General features: G+C 34.3%; 1 protein-coding gene across 11 annotated transcripts in view; it reads right to left on the minus strand.

Annotated features, from left to right (window-relative positions):
* The window catches only part of LOC128231233 (5'-AMP-activated protein kinase subunit gamma-1-like), a 247,073-nt gene that overhangs the window by 81,194 nt on the left and 148,693 nt on the right, over nt 1–17,186 (minus strand). The window lies entirely within an intron of this gene.

Raw genomic sequence — 17,186 nt, forward strand, 5'->3', positions numbered from 1 at the left:
ATGGAATTTTATAAAACTTCATACAATTGTAAAGCTCAATGAGAGGAAATGCATTATTCAGGGGCCATAACTCTTAATTACATAATCACAGAGTTATGTCCCTTTGTTACTTTTTCTTATCTAGTTCTTCTTCTTATTCTTCTGGGAATTTTTTGTCCGGAGCAGAACTCGGAAACTACTTGAAGGAATTGATTGAAACTTGGAACATAGATAGATGGCGATGTGAAGTTGTGCACCTTGCAATAGTTATAACTCTAGGCCATTTTGTTGCAGAGTTATCTCCCCTTTTTCAATATTTTTATAGTGTACTTTGTCCAGAGCATAACTGAGAAACTACTTTAAGGAATTGATTGAAACTTGCAACATAGATGACGATGTAAAGTTGTGCATCCTGCAAGAGTTATAACTCTAAGCCAATTTGTTGCAGAGTTATCTCCCCTTGTTCAATAGTTAAATAGTGTAAACTTTGTCCAGAGCATACTATGACAATTACTGGATGGAATTTTATAAAACTTCATAGAATGGTAAAGCTCAATGAGAGGAAATGCATTATGCAGGGGCCATAACTCTACTTTACCTAATTACACAGTTATTTCCCTTTGCTACTTTTTCTTATTTGGAGCATACCATGAAAAGTATTGGATGTAATTTGATAAAACTTCATAGAATGATAAAGTTCAATGAGAGGGATTGCTTTGTACAGGAACCATTACTCTAATTTACTTCATGACAAAGTTGTCTCCCATTCTTTAGGTCAAACATATGCTAGGGGAGACATCTGTTTTCGACGCTATGCTCGAAAACAACACCCATCTAGTTTTCAAACTGAATTTCGATGAACAGATGATGAAAGCTATAACACAAATATCAAAATAGATATTATTTTACAACACAAATTTAAAGAAAATGATTTTCGTAAGGTGTTTATGTGGTCGTTAATTAATGCTGATGATTCGTGGTTCGATCTGTGAATCGTCATCTCTGACTCGTGGATCGAATCGGATCGCCACTTGACCGGCGATCCACAGCCCTACAAATTGGACAATCATTATGTAATAATTAAAATTGATAATAGAACTATCACTAAAATATTTTGATGCTCTTTTCTGACAATATTGTCAATATTGTCAAACATTCTATTTTATCTAGAAGTCGGAGGCAAAATTACCTATTTATATTTCAAAGTGATATAAACCTTCAAAGCAAATAAATAGGATCCTGATGAAACAACTACAGATGCTGTCTCGACGGGGTCCAAACTATTTACATAGCAAATTGGTTACAGGGTTGATTGTTCATACTTCTTTATATCCAGAAGTTCTTTTTACAATATTCAGTTAAAAAAAACTAATGTCTTGCTGTCAGTTTTTGATTGCCTCCAACTGTCCCCACTTTCAGGAAACGACTTAAGCCTCTTGGTGGGCCAATTTGGAAATTGGTTCCTGATCCAATTTTGTTAACAGATCTGATCATCATGTCTACTAGAAGTAAGACATGTTATATCTAAATCCATACATTTTGAAATTTTAAATTCATTCAGCCCTAGTGTCAAAGATAAGCGTGGAATCATACCGATTCGACCCAATAGCTTAATGCATTTTATATATTATATATAACATATTGGGTCTAAAGCCCCAGTAAAATGATGGGTCTGACCCAAGAAGTTGGTGACACTAAAAAGGTACCTATGTCTCAAGATTTTCTGATGTATATTGATATACATAGCATTCCAACAGTCAATCTATACTGTATATAGGACAGTGACGCCTGTATCACTATTATATCTAGTAGGTCCCAATAAATATGGATAGGATTATAGTCCCAATAAGTTGGCGAGTTTAAGTATATATATATATATATATATATATATATATATATATATATATATGAGAAGTTAAGTCTGCTTGAAATTGATTTTAAAACAAAAACCTGAAGGCCTATTCATTGTATATCTAATGTCTCTATCGATAAAAGTTTTAAAAGTAAATCAGTCAATCAATGACACAGATTGTTATCAATTGTTTACCGAAGTAACTGATTATAGTCGGTCAACAAATATTTTCCATTACTTGAAACAAAAGCAACTGGTGAGTCTCACCACGTGATGCAACCTTAAATGTGATGCAACCTTTTGATCGTACCACAAGGGCCATATATGGTGGTCTAGGGACCATAAATGCGAGTCTCCTAAAAGAACAAAGGCGATCATAACGTCACAAGAACCTGTCTCCAGAGATTGCAAGAGCAATTAATTCCAGAAAGTACCAAGCAGCATTAAAGCTGCACTCTCACAAATTGACAGTTCCGACTTTTTCATTTTTTGTTTTGTCTCAGTATCAGCTCATTTTGTAATCAGTGCCTTCAATTCAGTCGTATAAGATAACTCACAATGGGACAGATCTCAAATGTTTATAAGAATGCGTAAAATTTTATTTTTCTTATAGATTTTGTAATGCTCTTAGCCATAAAACATGAATTTTCGAACGTAATTATGAAAACTGCAATCTTCTCTTTTGTCAGCAGCCTTATATCACTGGTTTCCAGACATTTACGCAAAAATTGGCTCATTCCAAGACAAAAAAATATTCACAAAAAAGTTGTAAAAAGAATCAATCTGTGAGAGTGCAGCTTTAAAATATGCAAGGGCACTTACCCCATGAATTATGTAATGACAGACTCAACACCTACACATTAATTTAATGTGCATTGTTCATGCTTGGGTCACTGACTGCATATAATCATGTACATCAAGCTGTTGAAACGGTAATTACAAAAGCATGATGCTTCTTCTACCAACACAAACACACAAAATTAAATATTTATATGATTCAATCAATAATGTAACAATAATTGCTATGAATGGTAAATCATTGGTGAAGCTGAGTAATTCAAGGAACAAGAATGTTAACAATGTTAAACATGGCAGTTTTTGATAAATCAAGGGCAATAACTCTTGACCTACTGGTAAATAATTTCATTTTGTTTTTTATACATCAGGAAATAAGATCAAAGCTACGTGGACATTAAAGATTAACACTGATGGTATTTCTACAAACTAGAACTATTTACCTCATCCTGATACTCAGAATGTTCCGGAATCGACAGTCGCAACTCGTGATACCCGCTAGGCGGTGCACCTAAGGTCACCCTTCGACGTTTCGTCATCATTTTGAATATTTTAATAAGTTCCTCACAATTTCACATAAGACACAAATTTGTAACACTTATCAACAGTACTGTTTAAGTTTCACTGTCTAATTGCTTATTTCATCGATCAATACTTAGAGGTTCCCACCATGTAAATCACTTTACAGAGATGTCCATCTAAAATTATCCAATTTATTATCAATTGTCCTACCTGCAAACAAATTTTACACTGCAAATTAAGCTCACTGATTCCATCACTAAAGTTAAACAATTCATTTAGCACTGCAAATCAAGTTTTCCCCGATTCCATCACTTAAAGTTAAACAATTCATGAACGAAAACTGGCGTACTGTGAGTTTAAGATAAACCATATCCATTAAACTATTATATGACACTCAAACCTTTGAACGAGCATGGCTTGAACTAGTAGGAAAATCATTATTTGCTATTTTCATAATATTGCCCGTCATAAAATTTCCATACATGGACGATTATGGGTCGTGAAACGTTATGAAGATACTACTTGAAAAATTGTGTTTCACAATACGTCTGTAGCACAGTGCGCTATTTTGATCAAATTATTGGATGATATGATCCGCAGTGTTTTTTCGCAAACAGAAAATTTACAGACAACAGCCATAGTGAAGCAAATCCTTAAAACAGCAAAATATATCGAAGAAAACAACTCAACAGTCAACCAAACTTATAATAAAGCGAGTTTCTAAACACTCATGTGTATAAGTCCGTATTTCCTCTATAAGTGCTCAAAAACAAAATTGTTTCCAGAAAAAAAGCTGCTTGATCTCAGAGTATCTGTCATTTTCAATTGTCTCAAAGGAAATGTCCTAAAAGACGAGAAAGTAATTGAAGGAAGTTTTGGTCAGAACTCAGCACGAGGTGATTTTATTGGTAATGTAATTATCAGAAAATGTGCCGAATATGAGAAAAAACAGTCCTATAAACTTGTCATTTTTAAGCATATCATAATGATACTTTACAATTGTAATGCCCTATCTCCGAAAATGAAAAAGAACAAAGTTGCGATAACCAGGAAAAATCATTGTCGAATCTACAAATCATCAAACCATGGACACTCGGGAATAATCAAGCAGTCTAAACAAACCCATACAAGCTGTAAATAGAATCAGGAAAAAACAGGAAACCTTAAAAAAATGCGTAATATCTTTTACATCGCATTTTTTCCTGCTTTCATCAAATAAACACCAATTATACGAAGCCAGACAAGTGGGATTTCCCCAATAACACAAGACAATTTCACTCTTGTGCAAAATCGTGCCAACGCGAGTGACTAACTATAATTTAATATAACTTTATTTCTTCACAATCATTGTCAAATAAAAAATAATTATAAGAAGCCACTATGAAGACTAGACTTTGTTTATATTACACAAGAGAAAAACAAAATGCCAAAATGCCAAATAATAATCTTAAGTTATGCCCCACAAATTTAAAATCTCTTAAAAAAATAAAAACGCACAAAACTGTTCCTTAGAAATTGTTTATTCATCACAACCATTTCAGAGTAAGAACTTCACATAAAGAACAGTATGTTCCAATAAGAATTACGTTTTTCACCAGACGTTCCATTCACCTTGAAATCCAAATAGATATGAAAGTTGAAACATTCCTTTGAAGAAAGGCAAATACAATTTTTTTTTTTTAAATGAAACATTTTTAAACCCCACCATGAAAATCAACTGATAAGAAACTGATTTTCAATATGATGTTATAAACCGTCCATGTTATTGACCAGATAATCAATGGAAATGTTTGTTTTATCAGAATGAAGCATAAGCCATTCATCTGTTATTAGTTTTCTGTTCTAATTTTGAGCCCCCTCAATGTACATAACAGTTTCTTAACATAAAAAACTAGAGCTGTCACAGGAGTGACGAATACCCCCAAATGCCGCCTGGACACAGGAATGGCAAACCATTCCTTTGAAAAGAGGCCATAACTCCAAGGTTACTGCACACTGCATCTTCTTTTATCATGCATGTATTGTTTTATTTAAATCTGTTGAGTAATTTCGAAGTTACACTGCTGACAAGAAAAACTAGCCTTTCATGAGTTATTGTCCGGAAACCGTTTTTCTATTTTTAGTAACAGTGACCTTGACCTTGGCCCCACCAGCCCCAATATCGAACTTGACCTGTATCTTCTGATGTTACACCTGTGTACCAAAAATTGTTCAAATCTGTCTAGCCTTTCATGAGTTATCGTCCGGAAACCGTTTTTCTATTTTTAGTAACAGTGACCTTGGCCCCACCAGCCCCAATATCGAACTTGACCTGTATCTTCTGATGTTACACCTGTGTACCAAAATATTTTCAAATCTGTCTAGCTTTTCATGAGATATCGTCCGGAAACCATGAAAACCGACAGACCGACCGACCGACAGACAGACTGACAGACCGACCGACAGACAGACTGCCCAAGAAGCTCACTCCTATACACCCCTTCAAACTTCGTTTGTGGGGGTATAATTACTTTCAAACCACTAAAAGCAGCTGTCAATGCTTGCCCATTTTGGAAAAAGCCAAGGGGAGTAATTCAATAATTATACAAGATTTAATTATGGGCCAGGCCCAAAAATTTCTCCAAACTTATAAAGTCCCTTATAACTGGACCAAGCTGGATCAGCACACTATTTTTTATTTGGTATAAATTGTTGAATATTCTTTTTTTTAAGAGTTTTGAGGCTTGTAAGGGAAATAATATTTGAGATCAACAAGATAACCTACTTTTTATTTAATAAAATCATATTTTAGTTATTTTAATACAATAAGTTACTTAAGTGAGTAACGCTTAAGACTTTTTGAGAAATTGGGGCCTAGTTCTGATAAGTTAAACATGCTCACAAAGTTTCGTGAGAAATTACATCTAGACTTGAATTATGGCCAAAGTTTTTGCGGACCTCAGCTGACAACATCAACACTATGTGAGCATGCACACACCACCACCACTTTTATCTTGGAAAAAATACAGAGCTGTAAATAACAATTTAGCATTTTCAGAAGAACTGAAGCGCATCATGGGTTACGAGGCTTTAACGAGGAACTCTGCTGACAACATCAACACTATGTGAGCACGCACACACCACCACCACTTTTATCTTGGAAAAAATACAGAGCTGTAAATAACAATTTAGCATTTTCAGAAGAACTGAAGCGCATCATGGGTTACGAGGCTTTAACGAGGAACTCTGCTGACAACATCAACACTATGTGAGCACGCACACACCACCACCACTTTTATCTTGGAAAAAATACAGAGCTGTAAATAACAATTTAGCATTTTCAGAAGAACTGAAGCGCATCATGGGTTACGAGGCTTTAACGAGGAACTCTGCTGACAACAACAACACTATGTGAGCATGCACACACCACCACCACTGTTATCTTAGAAAAACAAAAAAGCTATAAATTACAATTGAGAATATTTAGAAGTAGTGAAGCTCTTCATTGTTTATGACACTTTTACTACGAAGTCTACATCATCTGTTGCTGACAGGGATATTATGTGGTCAAAGGCGTCATCATAAAACACACAGTAAAATTATTCTTGTTTACTACTTTTTTTGACAATTTTTTGTATTAAGACTTGAACGAAAAAAATATTCACTTACCATCAAACAACTGATGCAATTTTGTCATTAAGCAGACATATTAGGGCGATAATTGTCGATATTGGACCAAACCTTTTTAACTACATCGAGCATCAATCGTATGATCCATTAACAAGTTCTTCTGACTTCTGTCTGGTAAGTGCATTACATTCTTGTCTTTCACGCCAAAATAAATAAATCAAGATTCAAGTATAATATATGACTCTGAATTATGGTGAGGGAATTAGAAGTAAGAGCAATTCCATATATAACTGAACATATGTTATACTCAAAATTCATCAATAATGGGTCAAAATCATGTGTCAATTAGCATTTTACTGGAAAAGAAAGACCAAGATGCAATATACCGTGTATGTCCTATAAAATGTGCAGGGCATGTGTCTTTTTGAGAACTCTGCTAAAAAAAAAAACTTTTTCCCCCATTCAGAAATTTCTTAAAATCTGCTAAATTCCAAGTCAAAACCATGAAATACTGATCAGTCTCCTCTGCATCAAAGCTGTATACATTCCCTGATGTGCAAAACAATAATGTGGTCAAATGAACGCATGACTTTAATATATCATACACATTTTTTAGCAATTTTATCCCACCTGTCCAATGTCTACAATAGGGTATGGTTTTTCCATATGTGCATGATGTCAGCAGGTGCTCCAAAATGGCGGCCAAAATAAGGAATGCTTTTCCTCAGAATAAACTGCATTTTTGAAGTTTAAGGTTCAGGTTTACATTGTTCATGAATTGGAAATTAGACCAATGAAAGACCTTCGGTGCGTCTTTTAGGGCATGCACGTTTAGTAGGATATTACCGTAAATTATTAAAAATACTTATTTTCAACCAAGTAGTGTAAGACTGACCTATGGTTTATGAGGCACATCTTTATAATTTCCAACAAATACATAGGACTTGTTTTCTATAAAATAAGACTGCATTGCTACCAAAAAACATGGACTGGTTTTAAGTTTCTCTACATTCTCAATAATACCATGTTGGAGAATGTTTTCTTTGTTTTGCGTATATCCAAATATCTCCCATATCAAAACAATGACAAGAAGGTGGAGCTTAAAGACAACAGAAATGCATTTATCATCAGATCTCCTGCATCCCCTTCTTTTGCTTACATGCCAAACTTAAACAGTAAGCTAATGCTTATAATAATAATCCTAAAACATTTCTGGAAAATGTTTACAGTACTGAGCCAATTTACACAATGCTTGCCTTTCTCAAGTTAACAAGTATTGAAAGAAAAGCATTATTTCTAATCAAAATTTAGCATGTGGAACATAAATGCACAGTCTTTCATTTGTATGGAAAAAAAACAACACCTCAAGATGTTACAACAAAATTAACACACAATCTTTTAGCAAATCCAAACTTTGAACTTTTATCGAATTAAACACTTGTATTTAGTCCTGCAGTGGAGGAAACAGAAGCGGAGAAAACAAAGCGAATATATCCTTCAGTAATTCAAAAGCATTAGAGAGAAACCATTTCATTTCTAATATCTGCACCAAGTCCAATGTAAACAATATTAAATGCTTTAAAGTGAATCATCAAAGTATTGCAATAAATAATGTTCAAAATCAATAAAAACAAATGCATGTCTCTGATGCTACAGACAAAAACACCAACGACTACTGAACACACAGGACAACATAATTGTTTTTTATTAAAAACATTTTCGTATCACTTAATTAGATCTGCTTTTGTCAGTTTCTGCAAGTACTTGAAATTAGCGCACAAGTGCAATAAATCTTAAATATTCTTCCAAGAAATAATGGCTTTCCAGTCAATTTAGACTTTTTCTATTTTCTTTTTTCTTATAAAACATACACTCTCATCAATAATTTACAAAAACACGATTTACTACGAAAACTCCTTATCTCATTCTCGAGAGAATTGAAGTACATAATATGAGCCTGACGAAATGTCTTTATATTGACAAAACGTCAAGTAATGATGAGAAAATGGAAATAAACACTATGTTGGAAAAAAAAGAGAAAAAAAGAGAAAAAACAACCGCAGAAAAAAATTCAGGCCCAGAAACAAATTCAGGCCCAGAAACAAATTTTGGCCCAGAAACAGATTCAGGCCCAGAAACAAATTCAGGCCCAGAAACAAATTCTGGCCGCAGTATGACATCTCTTTCTCATATATGTGCTATCTTGAACAAAAGATACAATTTGACATCAGGGTATTGGTGAAAGTGAATTTTTTACCTAAAAACTTTAAAGGGACTCGCTCACGTTTTTGAAAAATGTACTTTTTTCTGTACGACGAAAGTGTGGCAAATCTTTATGAGTGTTCAAACTGCTGCTATCCTTCAGCAAATGTCGATATTTGCTCAAATATCATCTTTGAAGACCACATTTTTTATTAGTGTAAGGTCACTTAATCAGGGCTTTGTTGTTGAGCAACTGTTTGATTAACATTATCATATGATGTTATCAATGTATTGTTAAAAGGTCAAAATATCACTTTTGTCTAAGTCCTGATGACCTAGTGGTGAAGGGGGCCATTTTTCGATTTTTTCTTGCCTTTACCCCGTGGGTTCCCACCTGACTAAACCCAAAACAGTTTTTTTTTATACAAAATTTGTACTACTTTCTTCATTTACAATATCATAAAGCTAAAAAAAACATGAGCGAGCACCTTTAAAATGACGATTACAAATTATTGAATGTCAAAAAATGATTTTCGCTTTCGATAAAGGGATTTTTTTATAAAATTTAACATGTTAACTACATGATAATTCAAAATGGCTATTATGAATATTTGATTATTTCTGATAATCGATTATTTTTTTTTTCAATCCCTACACTTGACAAGAATGTTATTATGTCTATAATGTTTTCAGTTACGATCATGACACTGTTAATCTTTTCACTCAAAATTCATCTGTATAATAACTCAATACAATTCTGAAGTCTGACAGCACTAAATATTTTCGATGAACATTATGTGGTTGCACTTGGCAAAAGAGCATAAATCAAATAATAAAGGCAACTTTCATTGAGCATAAAAAAGTACTGGGGAGGGGGGGGGGGGGAACAAGTGTTAACCTACATACCTGTTTTTATCGACAAAATATGTTAGGGGGAATCAAAACTGGAAAATCTCTGGATTACAAGTACCATTTGCTTGTGCTGAGAATTATTTTTGCAGACTTCTCTAAAAAAAATATGCCTGTTCTTAGGAGGGCATTCAGTTCAAGGATTTTGAGTTAGCTTAGGAGGGCATTCAGTTCAAGGATTTTGAGTTAGAGGACTTGGGGCACAACCATGGAAGTGTGCCCTCTGTGCCACTGGACCAAAAATATGTGGTTTAAATATGTTAAGGAGGGGGGGGGGGGGGGGGGGGGCAAAAGGTTCACTGGGACAATACACCCTAAATGCACCATTTCAGACTAAAAATTGTTAGAATTTTCTTTGGAGAGTTGAACATACCCCAAGACCCCACTCCCAACATGTTAAACCAAATAAATTTTGATTCTAAGGGGGAGGGGGTTGCAAGGGGGCAAGTCAAAAGGTTACGCCCCTAAGTCACACCCCTTCTTACGTCAAATCCTGATCCGCCCCTGACATACATGTATTTAAAATAGGTTGGGAAACACTTAAATCTTTGACATAAACTAGAACTTCTTGTACATAACATTCTCACTCTAACTTTTTAAAGTACTTGATCTCGCTGCAATTTGTTCTGATACGCAATGTTTATTAAGGATATGATTTCAACCTGATACCAATACACTGTATTACAAGTTGAAACTAGAAATGTGTCCATAGGACACGGATGCCCCCACTTCGGTTTTTTGTCACAGAAAATAAGCCATAATGATTTTTGAAGTATTTTTGGCAAAAAAGGGCCGTAACTCCTAAATGACTAAAGCGATTTCCATGACTATCGAACTTGATCAAGATATTATGGTCACAAACATGTGTTTAAAGTTTGGTGAGGATTGGACAAACAGTTTTCAAGAATTAGATCGGAAACAATCTTCGGGACGTATTTTTCAAGTCTTTTTTTGCAAATAAAGGGCCGTAACTCCTAAATGACAAAAGCGATTTCCATGGCTAAGGAACTTGATCAAGATATTATGGTCACAAACATGTGTTTAAAGTTTGGTGAGGATTGGACAAACGGTTTTCAAGAATTAGATCGGAAACAATCTTCGGGACGTACGTACGTACAGACAGACAGACGTACGTACGGACAAGGGCAACCCTATATGCCGCCACTTTGTGGGGGCATAATAAAGTTCATACTTTTTGCATGTGCCACGCTGATATGGATAAAGGAAACCTATTTAATAAAATGCAGTGAAAACATGTACTGGTGATTTACAAAGATATAACTTCCTTTAAAGATGCACTCCCACAGATTGACAGTTTTGACATTTTTTTAAAGAATTTTATCTCAGAATCAGTGAATTTTTGCATCAATGCCTTTAATTCAGATATGAAAGATAACCCATAATAGAACAATCTCAATTATTCGAAAACATCTGAAAATTGCAATTTCCTTAAAGCATTAGAAATGCTTTCAGCCATAAAACATCAAATTTTGACCATAAATATGAAATACTGCAATCTAATCTGTTTAGACTTATAATATCACTGGTTTCAAAAAAATTGAAAATTAGCTCATTCCAAGACAAAATATAAAAAAAAGTTGTCACAAAGGTCAATCTTTGAGAGTGCAGCTTTAAAGCATACATGTACAACACAAAATGCTGATTCGACCCCTGAAAATAACTCAACAACTTAGACCAGAAAACAATAGTTGAATGATTTCCCATTACTTTCATGCAGTATCGAGTAGTACATTACAATCAAAGCCATTAACAAACATTTGAAGTTAACATGCCAAACGTTTAAAATTTCACCATTAAACTCAATAACAGAAGTAAACTCAATATGATCAGGTGAACATGTAGTCTGGAAGTTTAGCCAAAATTAGGCTACAATCATATACTACCTGCCATTACCCGTAAACACAAAAACAGAAACTTAAATATTCCAAAATAATGATTGAATCCAATATCCAGTAAAAAAAATCATCCACAAGCAATTAGGGGCATTCTGACACAAACCAACCAACATAATTAGGAATCAATTATTCTGAAATTAAACATGAATACTCCTTCATCACAATTTCATAAAAAAAATTGATACACAATCTAACACAACACATAAACAAATTTTTCCTCAATTATTTTTTTTAACAACTAAACTTGTCATTTTCACACACAGCTGATTTTTAAATCATTACACCAAAGGTTACAGCCTACTTTCACAACATTTAAACCACAATCCAAAAACAAACACAATATCTCCACAGTAAGCTCTCACAAATTTGAAGTGTTCAGCAAAAGTTCACATGGATTTTTTTTCAACGATTTCAAACCAGAGAGCACAAAATCTTGTATGTTATCTGCGCCACTTAACTTCGGCAGATAATATGCCCTCAATCTTTGCAGAAATTCCCCAAATATAAAAGGCATCTCTCTGACATAGATAGATGGATAAATGACCTCCTGGTCGTGGTTATATGTTGTTTACAACAGGAAAATTATTGTGCGTGTAATAAAAACAAATTGTCCTGGCTTGTTATTAATTAATTAATAGAAGTGACATCAACAATCCAAACATAACATACACTGATTGCACAGAAATATTAATAAAACCTCACAACGTAACAAGAAACTAAACTTGAATTTTTGCCGACAATACACAAAGAGCACATGGCTTATAGCTCAGCTAGAGATTGTATGAGCAGGAAAAGGGGTGTAGATTTACAAGGTTCATTGAACGATCTCGATCCACATTGCAGTAGCGTGTATATTAACAGGCAGATGTGCATGTAGAAAAACCCAATACCGCCCGATACCGCCCCTGTACGGCTCTTAACGGTATGACCCCGTCGTGACCTAGATGTGACAATACTGTGACTCAGTGTTTGTAAACAACCTTAGTGCAATCGTTCAAGGTCATAGCACACAATTTATGGGCATTGTGATGATCAGACAAAAAACTCCTGGTAAGTGGTTACTGAGGCCTGTTAATATAGCTCGAAAAATGGGCCGTCTTAAAAAATATATTGTTTACTGTGTTTTTATAACACTGCTCATGTTGCATGAAATATTGGTAAGTATATAAATATATAAATATTTTTGATGTAGGGAAATAGAATTTCATTGCAGTGTTAATTTTATGCAATGAAAAAAATAATGTTTTTATTTAGAAAGTAAATGATGGAACCAATTTTATATAAAATCAATATCAATATTATTAACCCTTTACTGCAGAATTACCCAATAATGGGCCGTTATCTATTTCCACATGATTACTCCAATTACAGACCCTTCATCCATTTATTGTGACCGCTTGATTCCGCAAAACTGTTCCTCCATTGATTCAAAATTGCGCCAAAATGCGCCATTGTTGTTTTGGGTCATTCATTTACATAATCTCATGTTGTTGTTTTTTGCATCTAATGCATTTTTATGAGGTATAAAAATTGATAAAAATATTATAGTGAAAATTGACTATATTACTATTGGTTTACAATGCAGTTAACAGAGCCTGGCTTGTATTAACACATGTCATTTGTCACTTCTGTTTCCAAAAATGGAATGTTAATGCATTAAAATATGTGCCTACGTCTGCTTATCAAAGTCGGTATTTTGTTATGAATACCTGATTATAATAGTATTATATGTGACATGACCCAGTTTTACAGCTGTTGAATCATGTGTTCTCTCGACCTCGAGAATTACACAAGAATGTAGTCACATTTCTCATGCATTTCAGACCTTAAAAAATTCAAATTCCTGATTTCGTGTCTTGTTGAAAAAGTTTGACTACATCATTACTGAATTATGGTACTTTATTTCGATAGCGATTCTAATAAATTCAAGTTGTATGGCTTTGCGACGTTGCGGGTAATATCTTGTACAACAACGAGTTCATCAAATCCATTCATCAGTAACCCAAATGATGAGTAAACCCTTCCCAGAAGCATATTTTTTTTATTTATTAATGTTTTTAAATACTGTCCTAGTTTTTCATAATTGCAATAATTAAACACCTTTTAAATATACAACTAAATATTACATAGCAGCATAAAGTAAAACATGGAATCGAATAATCGAATCAACATGTTTGATATCGGAATTAAATCGAGCTTTAAGTAAATTGTTGCAGCTCTAGTACTATAGGGGGTCATAATCTTATTGGCTACTCATGACAGGTAATGCATGTACTGATAAGCCATGCAACGGCAGGCCTTATATGGCTTGGTTTGGCATGAGGTAAAGGGCTAATTATATACAATATGACTTCATATTAAAACACTTGATAATAGACTCTTTTAGGTAAGCTTAACGGTGAGCTTTGTGCGAAATAGTTGTAACTCAATATATAAATAGAAGGTGGTACAACAGTCTAGCGCTAGGCCCACATTTCACTAAAGGAAACAATTTTTTTTTACAGATGGCCTTAATACTACTACAAGAGCATGTTACCAGAAATGGGGCAAAATTTGAGTGGGGAAGAAAAATCATGTTACAACAAACATGCAGGGCTTAATTACTTATCTTGATTTGAAACAGACCAGATGGTTTACATACAAATTTACATGAATATAATCCTCTAATGAGTAAAATTACAGCAGTTGAAAGATCCAAAACAAGATTAGACATTGCTATGTAAAGATCTGATGTTAAAAATGTTAAACCATTCAAACAGGAGTACATACATGTTGATTTTTTTAAGTACAAGTGGTGTCTTAGCCTATTGAACCTTGAACTTTTGCAGGGGGGACGGGGTCTATTGAAGTTCACAGCAAATCGCTTTTTATGTTATACCATGATAAGGTTCAAGGCTAAAGGCAATAAAGAGCAATATCTGGATTATCATCCTACAGAGATCATGTATACATTATATTAGAATACAACCTACATTTTCAGCCAATCAAATTGTAGATAGGCAATCATTAAGTACTAAGCCTAAATAAAATTATTAATAATTTCAACTTCCGCGGGTGTTCAACGGTCTGCCTTCTGCCACTCATCCCATACACACTTCCTGCGTCACGAGTTGGTGTTGACAATGTGTCAGCCAATGGGGTAGAACTCTAGGACAGTTAGATGACTGAAGTAATATTTCAATTATTAAGAAGGGCTCGTCTGCAATTCTCACTGAGCCCGTTCTTAATCATTAAAACTTTACTTTCTGTCAACTAACTATGTCGTCTTACTATTACATAAAAGTAAGCAAGTCTTTTATTCCTCACAGTGTAATAATTACACTTGCACCAAACGAACCCAGTTGAAAATAATAAACAAACCAAGACAATCTATTCTAGTTCAAGTTTGCAAGTGTAGAACAATAACATGTTTTTTGTATTTGCTTCGATAATATTAAGTACTCATAATTAAGGTACAGTGTGCTGATTGTTAAGAATATTGTTGTTTAATTCGAAAGCAACGAAAGTTACAGGGGCAGACCCAGAGTAAGTTAGTAAAGGGGGCCCTAAAACTTGAGGCCCTTCCCCAGGAACCGATATAAATAGGCTCAAAAATTGGTAAAGGTATTTTGAGGGAGATCAGACTCCCAAGAAAATGATGCCTGATTTTCAACCACAGTTACATGAACAGTTGGACATGTTTTATACATATTTTTAATCTTTTAAATAACATTTTCATGAAGTTTTATGTATTTTTTTTGGAAGGGGGGGGGAAGGGGGCTGGTGAACCTGGATCCACTCTATTTTCCAAACAATTTGTTACTTTAAACCTGTGAATATATTTAATGAAGCTGTGCATGTTTTTGCACACAGTCTGAATTCTTGCAAACAATGCCAACCCTGGGATCAATGTTAATATTTGTTTGTCTCTAAGTATGACAGGAGCATCAGTTGCTAGCACAGAAAACCGATCAACATGGATTTAATTGCATGGAATTGATCCTTTGTGAGGCATTGAACATAAATGCCATATGATATCATGAAACCTTTTTTTTAAAAACATAAGATTATGTTACCCTGTTTTTCATGATGGTACTCTTTTCAACAGTCATAAATTGCCTTTCAAAAATATCAAAGCGAGTGTTGTGGTGCGCCTATTTATTTTTTCCATATGAAATAAAATCTACCTATTTCTTACAATCAGGCTTTGCATATGATACATGCTAAATGGCAGGTTTCGATACACTTTTCCATGGACCAATAAACCAATTATTATACATCGGTGACACATCATTAATTGTTAGATCGTCGATCGTCCTTGCCCAAACTAATTGAGATTCAAAAACTTTAGAAGCCCTGCAATATATCCTATATCAACACTAATTTTTCAACTTTATAGATACACATATTTAGATCTAAAGCCCCACACCCTCTTACCCACATTAAACCATATATATATATTTTAGTTCTGGAGAGAGGGGGCACATGTCAAAAGTATCGCCCACTAATTGACCCCCACCCCCCATACCAAACCCTGTTTTCTCACATGACTTACAGGAAAATTCTTCCATACTTCATCTTTTATGTCAGTATTTAACAGCTGAGAAAACAAACTGCAACAAACACTAATTTGTTATGTAATTTTAGGAGAAGATCCAAATTAAACGTTGAACAGCCAACAGCAGGAATCTTTCCAGGTGGTTGATGAAACCCTGAAGAACTAACTTTGATTCAGGGCTATAAGCATCAGAGGCTCAGGCAGTGGGTTTCAGGTTAATGGGGGTTGGGCAGTGCGGTTTGAATTTGGAATATACAGCTACAAAAGAGCATTAAATAAAACTGGTGAATGGGAAAGCTCATAGACAAAGGGAAGTAACTCAAGCAATACTTCTAGGATGTTAAAACTCCATGTGCTTCAAAGTAATCGCACCATTAATTTTTATACAGTATCCAATTTATGGCTCAAGCATAAAATTCTTTTGCAAAATTAACAAAAAGGTTGTTGCCATTAAGTTCGTCATGACAGCCATCATGAATGGATGCAAGATTTTCATTTGCGTGCATGCATGTGTGTGTGCACATGTTTGAGTGTCTTTGAGTGCGTGTGTATGAGTGTGTATGAGTGCATGTGTGCACATAATTGATGTAGGTACATGTATCTACAGCTTTAAAATATGAGCGATAATTTGGCGATTTTTTAACTGGGGAAGTGTGGCTAGGTATAGCTACTAATTGAAAGAAAAAAAAAACATTTATAAAAGGTTAATTTTTTTATAAACTGTACCTAAATCAGAAGGTTTTTTTTGTGTTTTTTTTATCATTTACGTTATAAATGAGTTAAGAAAATGCATTAAAATACAAACAATTTGTTTGCATCAACCTCTATTGTGCGCCTTTAAGGGATTAGATGGTCATGTCATAAC

The sequence above is a fragment of the Mya arenaria genome, chromosome 1, assembly GCF_026914265.1.
Source record: "Mya arenaria isolate MELC-2E11 chromosome 1, ASM2691426v1".
NCBI classification, from domain to species: domain Eukaryota; kingdom Metazoa; phylum Mollusca; class Bivalvia; order Myida; family Myidae; genus Mya; species Mya arenaria.